Here is a 16,784-nt window from a genome sequence, read left to right as displayed (position 1 = left end):
ACATTGAAAAACTCATCCACCATGATTAAGCATGTTTCCATGCTTCAACCTAGGGATCCAGGGATGATTTAACATTAAATGTAATAAATATAATCAAACACATACATAGACTGAAGGATAAAACCCACATGATCATCTCACTAGATGAAGAAATGGCCTTGCCAAACCCCAACACCCCTTCATGATAAAAGTCCTGGAAAGACTAGGAATACAACAGACATCTCCAAAAATAATAGAGGTCACATTATATGCACATTCTGGTGGCAGAGGATGATGAATGTTAGTACTCAGCAAGCCCAGAGCCAACATCAACCTAAATGGAAAGTATCTCCAAGTATTAGTAATAAAATCAGGAACAAGACATGGTTATCCACTCTACACCTAGTCAGTATAGTACTCAGAGTCTTCACTAAAACAGTAAGACAACTGAAGAAAATCAAGGAGATATAAATAGGAAGGAAGAAACCTATTTATTTGTAGATAACATGATTATATTCATAAATGACCCTAAGAGTGCTACTACAGCTGAAGAACAGTTACAGCAAGGAAGCAGGATATAAAATTAATAAATAGAAATCAGTAGACTTCCTATATATAAATAACAAACAGACTGAGAAAGAATCAAGGAAACAGTACCTTTCACAATAGCCTCAAATACATGTACTTGGGTAACTCTAACCATGCAAGTATGAGACTATCCATATCAAAATATGGAAAGATCTCCATTTCCTCTCTGACTCTATCCCCAAGAGATCAGGAAGATCTTTTCCTCCAAACTTCCTACTTTCAACTAATCCCATCATCACATCCTCTAATACCAGCAGGCATTCCCTGCAAAGACAAAAGCTGAGCAGGCCAGGGACACAGATCCAACCTTCCAGTGTAGCTGGAAGTTTCTCAGTTCAGCCTGGCCCTGCTGTCCCATAGCTGCTTATAAAATAATCACTCAGAGGCTTATATTAATTACAAACTGTATGGCCTGTGGCCTATGGCTTCAGCTTATATAAGCTAGCTTTTTCAACTTAATTCAAGCCGTTCTTATTAATTGATATGTTGTCACATGGCCATGGTATTACCAGTCTGCTGGCATCTTGTTGCTCCTTCAGTGGCAGGCTGGTATCTTCCTAACTCTGCCTTTCTCTCCTTGTATCTCTGTTTGGGTTTCCTACCTATCTCTAAGCTGCCTTGCCACAGGCAAAAGCAGCTTATTTATTAGCCAATGGGAGCAACACATATTCACAGCATACGGAAAGATATCCCACAGTATCCCAGTCTCATTCCCATCACTGTAGCTGACCTCATGAAGTGACCTCTCTTCACTGCCTACTCCCTTTCCATGGAGACTAAAGAAGCCAATCCTGGTTGGAGTCTGTTCTCCTCTTTCTTGTAAACCTTCAGACACTCAGCCTATCCTCATTCCTAAGTGTCACCTCCCAATACTCAAAAAAATATTCTACCTAGAGCTCTCAGTGGCCAAACCTACCAGGTTAACAAAATATTTCCTACCAGACAACACACAGCCAACACACTCTCCTAAAATCCAGAGAGGAAACAGAAACTGAAGAACAAAACACCTCCCACTGAAATCAAAAGCAGTTATCAGCACCAATACCTATGATCATCTCTATTTCAAATGCTTGTGTACCAGTATGAAAACACAATCAATAACAGCCAGAGCAATGTCTTCACTAAAGCCCATTGACCTGACCACAGCAAGCCCTAAATATTCCAACATAGCTGAAGAACAAGACCTTAAAACAGTCTGTATGAAAATGATAGAGGTGCTTAAATAAGACAATAATAAATTCCTCAAGGCAATCCAGGAAAACACAAACAGTGGGAAGAAATGAATGGAACTTTTCAAAATCGGAAAATGGAAACAGAAGCAATTAAGAAAACTCAAACTGAGGGAATTCTGCAAATGAAAAATTTAGAATTACAAACAGAAACAATAGATACAAGCTACACTAATAGAACATAAAAAAAATGGAAGAGAGAACTTGCTGTGGATATCGCTCTGTGTAAATAAAGTTCTGATTAGCCAGTGGTCAGGCAGGAAGTATAGGTGGGACAAGAGAGAGGAGGATTCTGGGAGGCAGACGGCTGGAGAGAGACACCGCCAGCCGCCACCATGAAAAGCAACGTGTAAAGACACTGGTAAGCCACAAGCCATGTGGCAAAGTATAGACTAACAGAAATGGGTTAATTTAAGATAGAAGAAGCAGATAGCAAGAAGCCTGCCACTGCCATACAGTTTGTAAACAATGTAAGTTTCTGTGTGCTTTCTTGGTTGGGTCTGAGCAACTGTTAGACTGGCAGGTAAGAGAGATTTGTCCTGACTGGGCCAGGCAGGAAAACTCCAACTACAAGAACTTTATGTGTTGAAGATACATTAGAAGAAAGGGATAGAAGTCTGGTATAGAGGAAGGGAGTAGGGGGCATATGGAACTCCCCGGGAAAGGAAAATAGATTAGATTGGGATGGGGGATTGGTCATGCAAGTATCAAGTAGGGACAGGCAAGGGATATAGGGTTGAGGGGGTGATGCAGGGTGAGACAGCTAATTAGGGGACAGTTTAGGGGTGCTATGGAAACTAGTGCAGTGGAAATTTCCTAATTAATATATCTGTGATCCTAATGAAGTCACCAAATACGGAGGGAGACAGAATACCAACTGGTCATCTCTTGTCACCAAAGGAAGCTTCCAGTACCAGGACTGGGTTACATTCAGTAGAACTGTTGGCCAAAGGGATCATTATAAATCTCCAAATAACCCAGGTGATTAGGTTTCTCTCTACAAATGGACATCAAAGTCTCATTGCTGAAAACAGCATCCATATAACTCTTTGAACATGATGCCTATATTGAAACTTCACCCCCTCCTCGAGTGTCTTGGTATGGAGGGTACTCTACAGGCTATCAAAGGGAAAATGCAAACACCAACCCAGCCATAAAACCTTTGGTCAACAATACTGTTTTGAATGCAAAATATGCTAGGGCAATCATTTCACAAAACTTGCATTAGTAACCAAACAATGTCTGATTTGTTTTTTTTGTTTTTTGTTTTTATACATTCCTCTAGATTGAACCCATGCCCAACATTGCTGGGGTGGATAAGAACCAGAGACTAGAGAGCCTAGAGACTCAGGGAAAAACCAATTACTATTTTCTTAGTAACATTAAATGACTACAAATGATATTCTGCTATACTCATAGATCCATAGATCAGTGCCTTATTTAGCTATTATCAGAGAAGCTTTCTCCTGCAGCACATGGAAACAAATACAGAGACCCACAGCCAGACAGTAAACACACACACACACACACACACACACACACACACACACACACACACACACACACATACACAGAGAGAGAGAGAGAGAGACAGAGACAGAGAGACAGAGACATAGAGAGACCTTTGAAAACAGCTCTAAGTGGGATATCTCCAGCAAATCTATCCCCTCAATGCTCAGGGAAACACACAGAAGAGGAGATGGAAAAGGTATAAGAACTAGAGTTGATGAAAGACAAAAGGAGAACAAGGCCCTCTAAATCAGCTGAGGAAAGCCCACATGAATTCAGAGACTGAAGCAGCAAGAACAGGGTTGACATGGGTCTTCACCAGGTCCCTGGTGTATATATTATAGCTTTTAGTTTAGTATTTTTTTTTTTTTGTGACTCCTTGGAGTATGAACTAGTGGGTTGCTGGTTCCAGTGCTTTTCCTTCAGTCTCTTTTTGTTTTGTTGGTTTGCCTTGTCCAACTTGGATGTGATTGTTTTATCTTAGTATATTTTATTTTGTTATGTTTTGTTATTATCTCTTGGAAGCCTCTTGTGAGACAGAAAAGAATGGAACTGGATGGCAGGGGAGGTGGCAAGGTACTGAAAAGAGTAGAGGAAGGTGAAACTGTAACCAGAATAAACTGTACTTGAAAAGAATCTATTTTAAATAAAAGGGGTTAAAATTCTAACAATGTTATATAGATATTGAAAACAAAATTTACAGTTTCATAAGGAAACACAAAAAGAGCAGGATAGCTAAAACAATCCTGAATAATAAGAGAACTACTGCATATATCATCTCTGATGTCAAATTGTACTACAAAGACATACTAATGAAAACAGCATTGTATTGGGAAAAAAAAACAGACAAATTGATCAATAGAACCAAGTTGAAGACCAGGACGTAAGTTCAACCACCTATGGACACCTGGCATTTTATGAAGAAGCCAGGAACACATTCTGGAAAAAGGATAGAATCTTCAACAAACAGTGCTGATAAAACTGGATATTGCATCTAAGAAGAATTAGAATAGATCCATACTTATCACTCCACACAAAACTCAACTCCTAACTTTCTAGCATAGGCAATAAGATCAAGAATAAATGGGAGCTCTTGAAACTGAAAAGCTTTTGTGTGGCAAAGGACACTGTCATTCAGCTCAAGTAGCAGCCTACACAATGGGAAAAGATTTTTAGCAACTACACATCTGATAGAGGATTAATACCAAAAATATGTGAAGAACACAATTAACTGAGCATCAAGAAAATGAACACCTCAATTAAAATAGATGGTACAGATACACACAGAATTCTCAAAAGAAGAAACCCAAATGACTGAGAAGCACCTAAAGAAATGTTCTACATCTTTGGTCATCAAGGAATTTTAAATCAAAACTACTTTGAGGTTTATTCTTTTTTAAAAATTTTTAATTTTAATTTTTAAATTTTATTTTATAATTTAATTTAATTTTACATATCAGCCATGGGTTCCCCTGTCCTCTCCCCTCCTACCCCTGCCCCTGCCTTCCCCCCAGCTCATTCCCCATTCCCATCTCCTCCAGGGCAAAGACTCCCCTGAGGATTCAGCTCAACCTGTTAGTTTCAGTACAGGCAAGTCCAGTCCCCTCCTCCCAGGCTGAGCAAAGTGTCCCTGCATAAGCCTCAGATTCTAAACAGCTAGATCATGCACTAAGGACAGGTCCTGGTCCCACTGCCTGGGGCCTCCCAAACAGTTCAAGCTGTTCAACTGTCTCACATATCCAGAAGGCCTGATCCAATTGGGGGCTCCACAGATTTTGGTTCATAGTTCATGTGTTTCCATTAGTTTGGCTATTTGTCCCTGTGCTTTTTCCAATCTTGGTCTCAACAATTCTCACTCATATAATCCCTCCTCTTTCTCGCCAGTTGGACTCCTGGAACTCTACCTAGGGCCTGGCCAAGGATCTCTGCATCCACTTCCATCAGTTATTGGATGAGAGTTCTAGCACGACACTGAGGGTGTTTGGCCATCCAATCACCAGACTAGGTCAGTTCAGGCTTTCTCTTGACCATTGCCAGTAGTCTACAGTGAAGGTATCTTTGTGGATTTCTGGGCACCTCTCTAGCACTTTGCTTCTTCCTATTCTCATGTGGTCTTCATTTATCATGGTCTCTTATTCCTTGTTCTCCCTCTCTGTTCTTGATCCAGCTGGGATCTCCCACTCCCCTAAGCTCTCTTTCCCTCAAACTTTGTGCCCTTCATTACTTTGTGCCCTTCATTACCCCACCTCACGTCCAGTCTGCTCATGTAGATCTCATCCATTTCTCTGTCATTGGGCGATCCCTGTGTCTTTCTTAGGGTCCTGTTTTCTAGGTAGCCTCCCTGGAGTTGTGAGTAGCAGTCTAGTCATCTTTGTTTTACATCTAGTATCCTCCTACGAGTGAGTACATACCATGTTTGTCTTTCTGAGTCTGGGTTACCTCACTCAGGATGATTTTTTTCTAGATCCATCCATTTGCCTGCAAACCTCATGATGTCATTGTTTTTCTCCACTGAGTAGTACTCCATTGTGTATATGTACTACATTTTCTTTATCCGTTCTTCGAGATTTATTCTTATACCATTCAGACTGCTCAAATCTGTAAAACAAATGACAGCTCATGAATGTGGGGTAAAGAGTACACTCATCCATTGCCATTGGGAGAGCAAACTAGTCCAGCCACTATGGAAATCAGTGTCAAACTTCCTCTGGAAGGTGGGAATTGATTCACATTAAGATCCAGCTGCATCATTCTTGGACACACAGCAAAATGATGTTTCATTCTACTACAGGTTAATTATTCCAACCATGTTGATTACTGCTTTAGTCATAATAGTGAAAATTAGAAACAGCCTAGGTGTCAATCCATGGATTCATGGATAAAGAAAACATGGCACATTTAAACAACAGAGCCCCATCTGACATCTCTTGTCATCACTCAATACCAGGAATGAGTTCCATGCATCTGGTATAATTGTTAGCCGAAAAGGCCCCACTGGACTTCCAAACAACCTAGGTTATTATCAAGGCTATTTGTTACTCTCCACAACCTGATGGTAAGGCTCCCACAGCTGAAGACAACACCTACACAGCCCTTTTAACACAGAAGATTCAGGCCGCTGCCTATAGAGAACTTTCACTCATGTGGACTAATGTTAATGTCACTGAAAGGCATTCTGCATGCTACCAAAGGCAAAAGATAAACACAAGTCATCTACAAAGTCTTGATATGCAATGATGACCTGCCTGCAAGATGTACTAGTATCGTGCACAAAGCTTGTGGGAGTCACCGACGAATATGTTTGGATGTAAGGCCCACTCCATGCACTATAACCCATCCCTGACACTTCTGTGGTAGCCAATAACCTGATACCAGCGACAATGGGGAAAACAGAATCTACCATTCTGCTAAAGGAGTACAGTAATAACATAACTCCTAAGAACAGTCAGCTATACTCATAGATCAGTGCCTCATTCAGCTAGAGTCAGAGAAGTTTTCTCCTGTAGCAGAAGAGAAGAAAAACAGAGAACCACACCTGGACAATGTCCAGAGAGTGAGAGAAATTGGGACAATCAGTCCTATATGTGATGTCTACTCAAATCCCTTCCCTCAGTGCTCAGGGAACCCTGTGGAAGAGAAGGTGGAAAGATGGTAAGAGTCAGAGTGAATGGAGGGCACAGGGAAACAGGGCCTTATAAACACAGCAGGGCCATCACACATATAAACACACAGAGCCTGCTGGAGTATGCACAAGGCTTGTACTAGATGTAACTCCAGTGCTGAGAGAAGTGGACACAGGCCACATTCCTAACCCTGAAGCATCTCCTATTGATAAACACTTGCAAATGAAAAGTTAGTTTTCACCAGGGGAGCCTCATTGGGTATACAAACCACTCTTGCAAACAGGCTTCCTGCCCAGCAGTGGTTGACCAACACAAAATAAAAGCAATCTCATCTTTAAAGGTTTTAGAAGTTCTTTGATTCATAATGTTTAGTCATGGCTTTTTTGGTAATCTATAGGTCCTTTGCATATGTATTACGGCTCATAGTTTTGAATTTTTATGAGATTCCTGTGTGCACAGACATGTTTCTCTGCTTCTTTATGTGTTTCTTGCACCTTTTTTGCTCCTTTTCTTCTGTTAGTTTGTTTAATTTTTCTTATTCTGTTTTTTAAATTTATTTTATTATGGTTCTCCAGATGCCTGTATATTTTATAACAAAAGACAAAAAGGAAGTAGGTTCAATTGGAGGGAGCTAGGGAGGATCTCTGAGGAGTTGGGAAAAGGAAGCCATAATGTGAATTTATTGTGTAAAAAATTCTATATGTAATAAAAGAAAAATAGAAATACATGTAAATGTCTCCAAGTCAGCTGCCATACCACCAATGACAAAAGGAGGTAAAATAATAAATAAAATTTTTAAAATAAATAACTAATTAGAGTATAGAGAAATTGGAGATGCAGTCCCCATCAGCTGGCCAACAGGTGAGAGACCTGCAGGCAGATTGTACCAACAGCCCTGATACCCACTGCTCTCTGTGACCTCCATGACCCCCTCTGGCCAACCAGACCCACTGACCCCATCATCCTTCCCTTGGTCAGCCATCCACTACAACATCAGCAGCGCCTATGCAATCACCACATACTCCAACTGGAAGAACAGCAGCTCCTATCCAAGCACTGCCTAAATCAGTAGGAAGGAAAACAGACCCTATAGGCACAAAGATCACCCATACCAGTAGGAAGAATAGTCCCCATAGGCACAAGTAGAGCCCACACAGGCCAAAGACTGGAGTATATGCTGAATTTAGGCACCCAGTCCACACAAACTTCCAATGAGACAACCTTACTGGACCCGAGGATCAGCCAACCACCAGAATGCTTGGTCATTCAGGCCATAAGACAATAAAGTAAACAGACAATAAAGGAACAAAAGACCCATCCAACAAATACATCACAAGAAACAACATCAGTACCTATAACTATCCCAAACCTAGATGGGTAAACAGCAGCGTAAAAATCATGCAACAAATTTACAGGGCAATATAGCACCACCAGAATCCAGAGGTCCTACAACAGCAAGACCTGACAATTTCAATGCAGATGAAACAGAAGAAAATTATCTTAAAAATAACTTTATGAAGATGATATAGGGCTCTTAAAGAGGAAATAAAAAAAATCCCCTTCAAGAAATCGAGGAAAAGACAATGAACAAATGGAAGAAATCAATAAACCTCTTAAAGAAAGCTAAGAGAAAAACAATCAAACAGGTGAGGAAAACAGTTCGAGACTTGAAAATTGAAATAGAGACAATAAAGAAAATGCAAACTGAAGGAATTCTGGAAATGGAAAAGCTGGGTACGTGAACAGAATCTAGAAATGTAAGCATCACCAACAGAATACAAGAGATGGAAGACAGAATCTCAGCCACTGAAGATATGATAGAGAAAATAGATTCACTGGTCAAAGAAAATTTTAAATCCAAAAAATTCTTAGCACAAAACATTCCATAAATCTGGGACACCATGAAAAAACCAAACCTAAGAACAACAGGGATAAAAGAATGAGAAGAATTGCAGCTCAAAGCACAGAAAATATATTCAACAAAATCATAGAAGAATTTTTTTCCAACCTAAAGAAGAACATGCCTAAGAAGCTTACATAAAACCAAATAGACTAGACCAAAAGAAAAAAGTCCCCTCACCACATACTAATCAAGACACTAAACATACAGAATAAAGAAAGAGTATTAAGAGCTGCAAAGGGAAAAGGCCAAGTGATATATAAATGCAGACCTATCAGAATTACACTCAACTTCTCAATGGAGACTGTGAAGCACAGATGGTTCTGGACAGATGTTTTGCAGACACTAAGAGACCATGAATATCAGCCCAGACTACCATACCAATAAAGCTTTCAATCACTATAGACAAAATAAACAAGGTACTCTATGACAAAACCAGATTTAAACAATAAATATCCAGAAATCTAGCCCTACAGAAAACACTAGAAAAAAAAACTAACCTAAGGAAGTTAGATGTACCCACAAAAACACAGGCAATAGATAATCTCACACCAGAAAATACCAAAGAAGGGAAACCAAAAATACTACCACCAATAATAATAATAATAATAATAATAATAATAATAATAAATAACAGTAATTAACAATCACTGGTCACTAATACCCCTAAATATCAATGGACTCTATACACCTATAAAAAGACAAAGATGAACAGAATGGATACAAAAACATGATCCATCCTCCTGCTGCATACAAGAAACACACCTCAATTTTATAGACAACACTATCTCAGAGTGAAGGGTTGGGAGAAGACTTTCCAATCAAATAGACTTAAGAAGTAAGCTTGTGTAGCTAACAAAATAGACTTCATACTAAAATCAGACAAAAGAGATTGAGAAGGACATTACATATTCATTAATATGGTACTTTCTCAGAAAATTTGGAATCAATCTATTTGAGGACTCAGCTATACCAACCTTGGGCATATACCCAAAGGATGCTCAATCATACCGTAAGGACACTTGCTCAACTATGTCCATAGTGGCATTTTTCATAATAGCCAGAACCTAGAAACAATCTAGATGCCCCTCAACTGAAGAATGGATAAGGACAATGAGGTACATTTACACAGTGAAGTATTAATCAGCTGTAAAAAACAATGACATCATGAAATTTGCAGGCAAATTGATGGGAGTAGAAAAAAATCATTCAAAGAAAAAAAGAAAGAAAAAAATGTTCTATGTGAGAAAAACAAACATGGTATGTACTCACTCATAAGTGGCTATTATGAGTGAAGTTCAGGATAATCAACCTACAATCCAAGACTCCTAGCAACAGTGAAGAGTGCCTGAACCAGCCATCTACTGTAAACAGATTGGTGACTAAACTGATTGTCATCACAGTTATGCAGAGATCCACAGCCAAGCACTGGGCTGAGCTCCTGGAATCTTGCTTACAAAAGGGAAGAGGGATTATATGAGCCATGGAGATCATGAAGGGGAAACCCACAGAGACAGCTGACCTGAGTTCATGGGTGCTCATGGTCTTTGGACCAACAGTTAGGGAGCCTCCATGGGACTGACTCAGGCCCTCTGCATGTGTATGACAGTTGTGTAGCTTGTTCTCTTTGTAAGCCTCCAGTCAGTGAGATCAAGACCTATCCCTGGTGCTTAGCTGGATTTTGGGAACCTGTTCCCCATGCTGGATTGTCTTGCTTAGCCTTGATGCAGGGGGAAAGAGCTGGGTTCTGCCTCAACTTGATGTGCAAGGCTTTGCTTAAGCCCATGGGAGGCCTGCCCCTTTCTGAATGGAAACAAAGGAGTAATAGAAGGGCACCAGGGATGATGGGAAGTGGAGAGCGGGTGGGTAGGTGGGGGAACTGGGGTCAGTGTGTAAAATAAATGAGAAAAAATGTTATTTAAATAAAAATTTAAAAATTGGAAATGAATAGCATAAAAGAAGGGCACACAGAAATGGAAACATGAAGGCAATGGTAGCCTGTGTTAAAGAATGAAAAATTAAGAAGGAAAGAAAGAAAGCTAGTAAGAAAGAAAAAAGTTTTAGATATAAATAATACTGCTTGCCCAAAGAAGAAAAGAATGCAAAAAATAGCTTTAAAAATGAATTAAATAGCACACTAAACTTTCATAATATGGAAATATGAAAAAAATGAAGAGGTAAAACAATAATCAGCCTTGAAAGAAAGAAAAACTGAAATTATTCTCAGCTCCTTTTTACTTCCTTTAGTACTGATGCTTGACAGGTGAAGGCTCATCATACGGTGCTGCAATCTTCTGTGTTTACTGCCATTTGGACAGGGGATGAATGCAGAATGATGAAGAGCAGGTTACCCTTCAGGGATGCATTCACTATGAGTTCCTTTCTTTGTAAAGAAGGACCTGCCACTGGCCTTGCTCAGCATCACATTTTATGGTCAGGGCAGGTTCTCACTTGTATCCCAGACTCCCCAGTTTCTAAAACCCATGTAACTCATATCTAAGCTGCACTGTGATCAACAAATGTGTTGAAGACTGTGGTCAACAAACAGATCTCTGAGCTTTGTAGTGAGGGTAAGCCTAAGCGCTTTCAACACTATCCATTATTACCTTTCCTTATTGAAGGAGGATGTTGCAGAAATTGACTACCATGGCATTTAATTTTAACTGTCAGTTTGACACATCCTAAAATCAACTGGAAAAAGAGGTACAGTGAGAGAGGTACCTGTTTGTGTGAGAGATTCTTTTGCATGTTAATTGATGTGGAGAGAACCAGTCCATTGTGGGTGGCATAGTTCCTTGGGCATGGAATCCAAACAGTGTAAGAGTGGAGATACTAGCTGAGATCAAGCACAGAATGAATGATCTGTATATTCAAATTGCACTGAATTGTGAATGTGATATGACTCATTTGAAATTCTGGCCTTGAACTCCCCAGGTGATGAACTGAAAAATGGAGTAGTAGGCAAAGGGAATCTTTCTTCCCATAATTGGTTTGTTTGTTTGGCTTTGGTCAAGATGTTATACTTCAGAAACTGAAATTAAAGTAGTACAAGTGCTCTTGTAGACACTGAGACATTGTTTTGAACAGACTGGCCAGTAAGTAAGTCTTTGATGCAATGTCTCGTTTTTTTTTAATTAAAAAAATGTTCTTCATAGAGTATATTTTGTTCACAGTTTCCTCTTCCCCAATTCCTGCCAGATGCTCTTCATTTCTCCAAATACACAAATATGTGTTCTTTTTCTCTTTCTTCTTAAAGAACAAACTATGGGATTTCCAAAGAACAAAGGCTGTGGCCAAGATTAGATGTTGCTCTCCACACACATTGTTGAAGACAACACTACATACAACTCAGTGAACATGGAGAAGTTGATCTGTTGCCTACATTATATGTAGCCTTTACCAAAAGTGCTGGCCTTTTGGTACAAGAAGGAACTCTGCATGCTACCAAAAGAGAAATGTAAACACCAAGCCAGCCTCAAATGCTTCAATCTGCAATGGTGTCAAATGCTTCAATCTGAAAATGGTGTCCTGTCCGAAAAATATGCTACATCAATGGTAGCACATAGCTTGTTTTAAAAGTATTCTGGAATTTTGACTCTTCATATGCTGTTGCGACACAGAACCTATTTTATGATACAGGATGCACTATGGAAAACTAAGTGAAGAAAGGAATGACCTCAAATGGAAGTGAGCTCCAAAGTTAAGGAGCTAAAGAGATCAGGCAGAAACACAAGCAGTGAAGGAAAATTTACTTTATTGGCATAGTGAATACGGATGGATTGGGGATCTCTAGTTGGCAGTAATTGTGTCCTTAATCCAGTCCACATAGTTGCAGACCTTGATGTACACAGGGAGGTTCTTCTGGGCACAGCCATAGCCCCAGGAGACAATGCCCTGGAGCTCTCCATTGCAGACCACAGGGCCACCAGCGTCACCCTGGAAAGGAGGAACACAATACATAAGAAAGGACATGTGAAAATAGGACTGTGTATGCTCTGAACTTGCTCAATACCTGTTTCTTCCCACTTGGTCCATTTCCTTTTCTTTGCAGCTTATCTGCTGGCCTCACTACTGTGTTGACACCCAGAGCAGACCTCCTCATTCCCCATAGAACCACCACAGGAAACTTGCTGCCTCATACCACTCTGCTTTGAAGCACCATTCCCAGGAGATGAGAGTTCTGAATAAGTGATGGATGTCACTCACCTGGCCGGAATCCTTGCCTCCTTCAAGGAAGCCAGCACAGAACATGTTATCAGTGATCTTTCCAGGATAGGAAGCTTCACAGTCAGCCTGAGTCAGCAGTGGAGCATCCAGGCACTGGAGTAGGTCTGAATTCTCGACTGTGAGGAAAGGAAAAGAATGAAGACCACTGTATTCAGACAACAATCTAAGCTTGAAACAACTGGCAAGCAATGGAGTGTTCCCTAAAATATTACATTCCATTTAGAAACAGTGGCTTTTCCATTGCACAATGTTCACTGCTGATGTCCTTCCTGAAAGAATAATAGCGCATTCTGCCTGTACCTGGACAGCATTCTGTGGATCAGCCTATTTGTTTTACAAATTTCTCTAGGATCTGTTCCAGAACCTGTATGTACTGTGCACTTGCAATGTATTTGCAATCTAGAAGCCTGTGGGATAATTTCAGAGATGTGGGTGATTGCAGAGTGCATAAAAAAAGAGAAGCAGTAGGTGATTGGTTCTACTTACCACGGAAGCTGAGGGTATTGTACCAGCCAGAGATGAGGCACTAAGTTCTGGCAGGAGCACAGGAAGTGGGCAGAGCTACAGTGGCCACTTAGGCACTGAGGGTCACAGGGAAAGAGAGCTTGATTAACATGAGGTCATTGTTCAGGGTCTTCCTCACAAAGTCGGGGTGCTTGATGATCTTGGCAGCAGTGACAAACTGCTCATTGCCCTCCAGGACGTTGATGTACTTTCCTAGACTCACTTGGAACCAGCTGATGGAAAGAAAGGCATGCTAGATTCTTTTTCTCTATGACTCCAGATATCACAAGTATCTCAAGCTCCTCACTCTCATGTTGTTCTGAAGACTGTGAAAGATCTTGCTGAGTATCATAGAAAATAATTCAGGATGGTGGATAGGGTGTTGTTTGGCATGCCCTCCCTTTCTTTTTCAGAGAGAGAGAAATGATGTATAGGTGCTGAGGTGAAGAACTTCAGGTATAGACTGCTCCTCATTCTAATATATCCAATATATTGAGGGCTAAGGAACTACAAAATTCTTTGAAGCTCTCTTCATCCACTGTGTCCTTGTTAACTAAACATAGGAATTTTTAATCATCATTTCCCTTTGAAAGGAATGTTGTACTGTTGCATTTCAACCAGATGAGTCAAAATCTGGTGTCTGGACCTTTACCAGTATGATTTTGAAACCTTGTAAGAGGTTCATTTCCTTAATCCCAAACCCATGCTGCAACTCAAGCCTCATTCTGCATCCTGGTCAAACATCTTGCATCCCTAGACCCACACCCTGCAAACCTAGACCCACATCCTATATCCTGGACCACCTTCATGCATCCTGGACCAACATAGGGGATCCTGGAACCCCATCCTGCACCCCTGGACCATCACCTAGATTATGAAACTCTGGAACCAATTTTGTAATGACTCCTTTTTATCTTTCTCACCCATACTCAAGATAGAGAGCCCATTGTAGGGACAAAATTAATCCTGGACTCAGAGAGTATAAAAACAACAGGAGAAGAAAATGAAGGATAATGTCAAATTTAGCTGTGTTTTTGAAAATTGGTTACCATTTTTTTTTTTCAACCCAGTTAGTACCTGTGAAAAATCCTTGCCAGCTTCTTCATGGGTTTGTAAGATGAGAAAATAAGCCTTCCTTCCTTTCAAGATGCACGCTTTTTCCGATATTATGTACTACCTGTGTGTGCTTATGTGTGTGTGTGTGTGTGTGTGTGTGTGTGTGTGTGTGTGTGTGTGTGTTTCTGTCTGTGTGTCAGGGTGTGGGGGTGTGGGGGTGTGAGGGAGTTGAAGCATCCTATTATGTAACAGTGTTCATCCAAAGACTGTGAACATCAGCTCCTGTCAGGACCTTCTTTGCTTTCCACATTTCACTTTCCCCTACAACTTCAGCACTTACCCATACAGATGCCTGGTGTAAGGACGCCCCAGTCTTTGAGAAATGCAGTCAGGAAAGCCATCACTTACAACTTGTAGCAATGAGCTGCAGTCATCTCCCATTGGTCATTGATGAGGGAGCCTCCACAAAAGTGGTACCCAGAGTTCAGAGACACCTGGTAAGGCACAGAATTCTCCTGGCAAGTGTATCCTCCAACAATCTTGTTGTCATCATCAACAGGAAAAGCAGCTGGAGTGGAAATAGGAAATGGGAATAAACCAATTTATCGGGGTGCTAGAGGTGAAGTCATTGCTCTATGGCAGCTTAAACCCTTAGGATTTCTTAGTGATCACAGTGAGTGTAGGAAAACTGAGATCACTGTCTCTAATAGGTAACATAGATTGTGAGGCTTCCCAGTACTGGGATCTGCAGGACAGATAGATTAGTTTCCATAAGCCTCAGATCTCTTCTAAGCATCAGAGTTGGAATAGCAAGAACTACCTAAGAATACACATAGTGGGATACCATTACAAGTAAGTTTTGCCCATAGCCTGCTTTATTTTCCATCTATTATTTGTTTGTTCCAACTGATGGTTGCCTTTTTAGAGTCTCAGAAGAGAAAGCAACTAGAGAGGAAGCAGAAGAAGCCAATTCATTAGGCTGTTGGAGGGTGGGTTGGTCAGCACCATATCACCTTCCCACTTTTTTAGTATTACTATCTGAGCAGAATGACTAAGAGAAAGCAAGGAAATCACTATTAATCAGCACTGAGATTCAATATCTGCCAGGAGAAAGGACTGCAGGGCAGGTAAATGATCCTAGTGGGCTCAGAACTCTTCAGAGTTCCAGAAATAGCACAGAAGAAAGGACCTGAAAGCACACTTCAAGGAGTCTGATTGCATGTTAGTTACCTTACTTCGCTCTGAAATTCATCAATAACTGTGTTGTTGGATACCCAGTGCAGTTGCTGCTGAGGAATGCATCACCTGGTTCATTTTATGCACCCTCAGTTTTGCTTCCCTTTCGGCCTCAGTAATCAAGGCACTGAATTCAACAAAGGATATTCGTGAGAGTGCATGGAGGGAGACAGGAGTGAACTGAAGCCTGAGAAATTACAAATGTAGAAAAATAAGATGGTGGAAAAGGAATATGAACAACAGAATTATGTAGTAGAGAGAGCAGTGAACGATGAATCCTTATTTTCTATTTAAAAAGAAAAGTGGAGCAGACATGGCTTGGAACTCACCAGCAGCTCCCACAAGGGCCAGGACCAGGAGTGCGTTCATGGTGGCAGAAGGTAGTGAGGTCTGAACAGGAGCATGCTTTTATAGGACTGAGGATGGAGAACTCTGATTGTTGAGTTGGGGTGTGATGTCATTGATTCTTACTGAACAAACACACCAGTATTTTCCCCTTCTTGGATTCTTATGTCAACTCTTTTTGGTTTCTTGGCAGTCAGAGACCTTCAGGTGTCAAGAAAAATTTTATTCTCAGGAACAAGGGAGGGAAACAGCTGATTTTTGAAGATGCCAGAATGGGGGAGACAATAGTGGTCCAGCCATTGTCTACACTTCTCTGCTTTACTCTATGGGATGCTTAGAAATCCATAACTAGACTTCACACGAAAACACAAAGAATCAACTAACCTGGGCTCATAGGGGTTCATAGAGACTAAACAGACAACCAACGAGCGAGAATGGGACTGACCCAAGCCTTCTACATATGTGTGATAGTTGTGTGGCTTAGTCTTCTTGTGGGCCTCCTTACAGCGGGAGCAGAAGTTGTCTCTGAATCTTGAAAGCTTTTGGTACCCTTATCCTCATACTGGGATACCTCATCCAGAATTCAAC

General features: G+C 40.7%; 1 pseudogene and 1 gene segment (V, D, J or C); one reads left to right on the top strand and one right to left on the bottom strand.

The window, feature by feature from the left end:
- LOC118579709 overlaps positions 1 to 16,784 on the top strand; it is a 506,004-nt gene that overhangs the window by 385,004 nt on the left and 104,216 nt on the right.
- Positions 12,618 to 16,220, bottom strand: LOC118579716 (annotated as a pseudogene).

This window comes from Onychomys torridus, chromosome 3 (assembly GCF_903995425.1).
Source record: "Onychomys torridus chromosome 3, mOncTor1.1, whole genome shotgun sequence".
Lineage (NCBI taxonomy): Eukaryota > Metazoa > Chordata > Mammalia > Rodentia > Cricetidae > Onychomys > Onychomys torridus.
This window is presented reverse-complemented; position numbering and strand designations above follow the sequence as displayed.